Source organism: Haliotis cracherodii, unplaced genomic scaffold, assembly GCF_022045235.1.
Source record: "Haliotis cracherodii isolate W230 unplaced genomic scaffold, xgHalCrac1.p SCAF_7, whole genome shotgun sequence".
In the NCBI taxonomy this organism is placed as follows: domain Eukaryota; kingdom Metazoa; phylum Mollusca; class Gastropoda; order Lepetellida; family Haliotidae; genus Haliotis; species Haliotis cracherodii.
In genome coordinates, this window is record NW_027266330.1 from 55,620,364 (window position 1) to 55,627,024 (window position 6,661).

Here is a 6,661-nt window from a genome sequence, read left to right on the forward strand (position 1 = left end):
CGATTCGAACACATTGTTTCTGGACTGAGCTAAATAAACGAAGTGTTTGGAGAGATCGTAGATACTTGGACTTGTAGAAACGGAATTAAACGTTGCAGCAAATGAAGGATTGGTGTGGACAAAACGGGAAAGGGATCCCAAATTGCATTGTAAAACTTGTGCGCGAAGTGTATCCAAATACCCCGAACAAAAAATACATGGGACAAGTGTGGATCTAATGATCAAACTCAGTTCTGTGTGTGAAAATTCTGTGAAAGAAAAGGAAATTCATAATTAAAGTTGTCTTGGAATATGTGTATTGGAGTTTTCGTTTATCGTAAGTACATTATTATCTGGAGGCCAAAACATCAAGTATATTTCGTTACTTATTTACCAATTGCTTATGTGCATTGTTATGTTGATCACGTGACATATTCATCTATTGTAGTCAAGCTGAGAAATATTGGCGCAACTTCTGGTGCTTCAAGTTAGGCCTAGGCCCCTTCCTAAACACTAGTTGAAAAATCTTTGAATAATTTACGTTTTATGAATATAAACTGTTTATTGTGTGGCACAAATCTAACTGTTGAATGCAAATAACCAAAACTAAACAAATATCTGTAATTTTCGGATTGAACTGAAAGAATCGCGTCGTCAATTTCGTATTTAAGAATCGTTACTGTTACATTAACCGAAACTGATGTTCTGCTACTGTTCTGCCGTAAAAATATACAACACAATACACTTTGACCACAAATATATTAAATGTGCCACATGTACACATGACCATGTGCTTTTCTATTTATAGCGCAATCGTAAATAAGCTCCGCCCACTTTGATCGATGCAGACGTCAAACACGATCGATTCGATTTTGAGAATAAAACTACAGAAAAATTTATTGACTTATATCTTGATATAGAGGCATTTGTTGTATCCATGGTTTGTCATTCATGTTGATACGAAGTTTGACGGTCAATGGTAATCTCGTTCCCGTATGGTTTTCAAAAAACGTCTCCCGACACTCGGTTGTGTTTACATTGTCAGTCATTGTTCGAAACTGAAACACCGCCACCTTGCGGGCTATTTATAGTCAGGGTGGGGCTTTAAGAAGAATGTATTAATACCACAATACAAATAATTCATTACGACAATATGGCATTATTAATATGCAAAGTCATAATCACAAGTCGTATGATTCTCCAAATCCACATCAGACATCGTTATTTCAAAATGGTACTGTAACCTGGGGTTACACTCCAGGTTTTTATTTTATGTCATTAATAAATAATTGATAAAGAATGTTATAATTTTAAAAAAAAGGTAAATTGGACATGTAAACTTGTTTTACTTAGTGTATATGAATGTACTCGAGCTGTGTCAAACTAGGAGCGCAAGTAGCAAAGTATTTGCTGTGATTAAAATATGGAAAAGACGACAAGGGACAGTATACCTGAAAGAGATGTTATATCTCGGGTCTATTTTGGAATCAAATGATGACAGGATACAATGCGATTTATTTACGAGAGACTGGTAGAGTAAGTGTGGGTGTAAGGCACGGGTGGCGTAGTTGGTAGTTTGGGAAGGTCTCAAAAGGGAGATAAATGGTATTGGCTGAGGGAACAAGATCCAATTCTTCTAGAAGTCACTCAGTGGATGGTTAATTAATCAATATTGGGCTTGATAAGTAGCGTTACAAGGAGCAGACTGGTACGGGCCAGTGTAACTAGCGCTTTATGACGTCACGTTAATTAATCTTAGAAGATACTTTAAACATCCGCTGCCTTTATTAATATTCCTACGGTAGCCCAATCCCTCATCACACTCAGTTGCGTCAGACAGAAAAATAAACTCACGGCAGCTGATGATCTCAAGCAGGCAGTGTCAGACAGCGATGTAGGCCTACAAGTCAGGACCTAGTGCTCCTTCAAGTGAAGCTGTGTTCCCATCGTACAAAAGAGTATGTTCTAGTTGTTCCTATCCACAAAATGTAGAAGCTCGTTGGTGATCAAGTCTACACAAACACTTCGGTTACCAGGACACTAACCAATCAATATAGTCACGTGTGATACATTGCGCAAGTTTCATTGTCAACTTGTGCATAATCAATTACTTCCAGGGAATAGCACAAGGCAAGTCGATGATTTTGAGTACAGGGAAAATATGTAAGTGAAATCATTAAATATGCGGGTCTGTCAAAAATACATCTGTAATAATATCATAAACAAAGCTAACAGATCGGAGACTATACATTCATTAAGAACAAAACTGTATTTGTTGATATGTTGTTTTTAATGATGTTACCTGTAAATACCGAGCATCTCAATTGGTTTTCCCCATTCTTTAAACACACAATTAAAATATTTGCTTGTGTAATATTCAAGCATCAATGGCAAGATTGCAAATCGTCAACAATGTGAATTGTCGGGAACAATTAACAGAACCCAGTGCCTCGCTTCACCATATCAGAAACGGCACCATGTACCCGCACCCATTTAGTGGTTTACTATAACAATATAAGACATGTCATTGTTTAGGGGAAAAGATATATTCTCCATACACCACATTTTACGTTACTGATAAAGGCGAAGGATGTTCTGGTTGACTGTCTGCACGACATGCGCTATAAGTTTTAAGATTGTACCGGCTTTGTCAGCGTACCTAGCAGGTTAGTTAAGGGAAGATCAGTTGAAAAAGAACGCTATTAAGAGGCAAGGTGAAACAAAGGCGTTTACCTCAAAACCACTCGCACAATTAAAATGGATTTACTAAACAATCTAACTGCAGTTAAGAAGAATGTATTAATACCACAATACAAATAATTCATTACGACAATATGGCATTATTAATATGCAAAGTTATAATCAGAAGTTGAATGATTCTCCAAATCCACACCAGACATCGTTACTCAAAATGGTACTGTAACCTGGGGTTACACTCCCGGTGTTTATTTTATGTCATTAATAAATAATTGATAGAGAATGTTAGAATGTTTAAAAGAAACGTAATTGGACATGTAAACTTGCTTTACTTAGAGTACATGAATGTACTCGAGCTGTGTCAAACTAGGAGCGCAAGTAGCAAAGTATTTACTGTGATAAAAATATGGAAAAGACGACAAGGGACAGTATACCTGAAAGAGATGGTATATCTCTGGTCTATGTAGGAATCAAATGATGACAAGATACAATGCGATATATTTACGAGGGACTGGTAGAGTAAGTGTGGGGGTAAGGCACGGGTTGTGTAGTTGGTAGTTTGGGAAGGTCTCAAAAGGGAGATAAATGGTATCAATCAGATCACAAGCTGTACATTCATTTTCATAACAAGCAATTCATCCAACTTAAATCACCTTACCTCAAGTCAAGTCTAATTTCACCTTATATCCTGGTCAACATATAAAAGTATACACCCTATACTTGAACATACTTTAAACATCCGCTGTCTTTATTAATATACCTACGGCAGCCCAATCCCTCGTCACACTCAGTTGCGTCAGACAGAAAAATAAACTCACGGCAGCTGATGAGCTCAATCAGGCAGTGTCAGACAGCGAGGTAGGCCTACAAGTCAGGACCTAGTGCTCCTTCAAATGAAACTCTGTTCCCATCGTACAACAGAGTATATTCTAGTTGTTCCTATCCACAAAATGTAGAAGCTCGTTGGTGATCAAGTCTACACAAACACCTCGGTTACCAGGACACTAACCGATCAATATAGTCACGTGTGATACATTGCGCAAGTTTCATTGTCAACCTGTGCATAATCAATTACTTCCAGGGAATAGCACAAGGCAAGTCGATGATTTTGTGTACAGGAAAAATATGTAAGAGAAATCATTAAATATGCGGGTCTGTCAAAAATACATCTGATATTATTTTTTTCGTTTGAGGTACGAATAAGAAAGAAATTACTTTCTCCTACCGTAGGAAAATACAACATGGTGTTGTGTAATAGTAGAGGGCGCTTATAAGGGGCTATATAAGGTCAAGCATGTATAGAGTGGTCATTCTCGCTTGCTGTGCGCCACTGAAAACTTTACTTTTGTTATGGAAGCCCAAACACCTATCAACGACAAGTTAGACATGCTGGTTTGACTTCTCGCATGGGAGACGACATTGTCCACTCGCCAACGGCCAGACCCAGCCCAAGCTCAACTCGGACAAACAATCAACGAGGTGAAGGTCATTACGAAGAAGCCGGGACAAAAGTTAAGTTTTAGTTTTTAATCTTCTTCACTCAATAATGATACATTTAGAATTACAACCGATTATTATGAGTATGAGCAGGGTCAGGCTGAGATTTGCGTGAAGAATAGACTTAAAGAGAATGTTTCTTTTTGGAAGTATATCGGAGCAACAGATTTTGTGTTAGACATTATTTAAACCGGGTAATAGATCCCGTTTTACTCGACTCTTCCAATGATGGATGAGAGAAATAACAGATCTGCTATTAAACATCAGTGACTTTGTTGATTCAGCCATTCAAGATTTAGTACATAAAGGTCTCGTAGATGTTTGTGACGTAAAACCTCAAATAGTGAGCCCTCTATCAGTCGCTACACAATCGTTATGGAGGAAATGACTTATTCTAGACTTATCTATTATAAATAAACATGTTTGGAAAGCTTCAGTGAAGTATGAAGATTGGAGATCAGCTTTGATGTATATTGAAAAAGGAGATTGGTTATCAAAATTTGACATTCATTCTGCCTATCATCATATAGACATTTATCCTGCACATACTGACTTTTTAGGATTTGCGTGGGGAGAAGGTCAGAATCGCATGTTCTACAAATTTCTAGTTTTGCCCTTTGGCTTAACAACCGCCCCGTATGTTTTCACGAAAGTTGCAAGGCAATTGGTTAAATACTGGCGGTTTCAAGGTCATAAGGTTGTAACGTTTTTGGATGATGGAATTGTGTCTGATAAAACGAAAGATCGTGTAGTGTCTACAAGTGGTTCTATAAAGAATGACTTAATCAAATCAGGATTTCTTCCGAAAGTAGAAAAATCTTTGTGGGAGCCTCAACAATGCATTGAGTGGTTGGGTCTTATCATTGAAACTAAAAGTATGTCTTTGACAGTTCCGGCCAGAAGATTGGAAAAAGTTCTGAAAATGATAGATCGTTTGTTAGACATAGGCGTTCGAAGCAAGGTTTCTGTGAGAGATATTGCATCAGTGATTGGTCAAATTATTTCTATGAAAATGGCTACAGGCTCAGTGTGTCAACTGATGACTCGGTTTATGAATATGCAAACATTAGATGTATCATCATGGAATGAAAGTATCAGATTGAATGAAGTTAGTTTGCGCCAGTTAGAGTTTTGGAAAAGTAACATTCATAAGCATTCACAATGTACTTTATCAGAAACACAAGGTGTGACTCCTGTTGTATATAGAGATGCAAGTGCTTCGGGATATGGTGGTTACTGTGGTCAATATGGAAACCAGAGGGCTCAAGGTCAATGGTCACGTGACGAGGCAGAACAAAGTTCAACTTGGAGAGAATTAACAGCGGTTAAGTTTGTATTACATGCTTTATCCAGATTTCTAACATCCCAGAGGGTAAAATGGTTTACCGATAACAGCATTGTGGAATCCATAGTGTCTAAAGGAAGTATGAAAGCAGATTTGCAGGAAATTGCTTTAGAGATATTTGATTTACGTGTGTCACATGCTATTCATATGGAGATTCAATGGATACCCAGATCAGAGAATCAGAAGGCAGATGATATCAGTAGGATTGTAGATTATGATGATTGGGGTATAGCTACCCACATTGTCAATGAGCTCGAACAAAAATTGGATAAATGTGACATCGATAGATTTGCCACGCATTACAACTGTAAAGCTGTCAGATTCTGTTCAAGGTTTTGGAATCCTGGGTGTGAATACATCGATGCGTTCACACAGAGTTGGGATAGTGTAACTAACTGGGTAGTTCCCCCTGTGTACCTCGTGAGTAGAGTGTTGAAACACATGAAATGGTCAAAAGCGAAAGGTACTTTGATAGTTCCGGCATGGTATTCTGCAAATTACTGGCCATTATTGTGTCCTAATCTTCAAACCACAAGTGTTGGATCTCTGTTATCTACCGAGAGAAAGAGAGGCTAACGTGCCAGGTAGATGTCAAGGGGGAATATTTAGTATTGAGCATTTGCATTTTAACATGTTGGCGTTGAAAATGCTGACCAGATTCCAGACTTGTTAAATTGTGCTCGAGCTGATTCTACTAGCAGGAGGTACCATTACGGATTTAAAGCGTGGCAAAGGTGGGGTAATTCAAACAGCATATGTATAGGCGTTCCTGTTCAGCCTTTGCATTGTACTATTTATCTTGTTGTTGTAATGCAGCGTAATGATTCGTTTTCATCAGTTCAGACTGCGTTTTATAGCATACGCCATGTGCATATTTTGTTGGGACTGCCAAGTCCGACAGATATTTCTCTTGTTCGAAATGTTCTTGAGGCTGCTAAGAGAAAGCTTTCAAAACCCAAATGTAAAAAATATCCAATTACAGTAGATATTTTAGCGCAATTGGTTGATGTAAAGCAACACAGCAATTTTTTGCTTGAAGGATATTCGCATTGTTGCTATGAGTTTTGTTGCTTATGCCGGCTTTTTGAGATCTGCTGAGCTTCTCAATTTGAAGAATGTGATATTATTTTTTACGAATCTTAT

The 6,661-nt window shown here is 37.9% G+C and overlaps 1 pseudogene; it reads left to right on the forward strand.

The window, feature by feature from the left end:
- Nucleotides 1-4,639: 4,639 nt before the first annotated feature.
- Nucleotides 4,640-6,191, forward strand: LOC139449023 (uncharacterized; annotated as a pseudogene).
- The last annotated feature ends 470 nt before the right edge of the window (nt 6,192-6,661 follow it).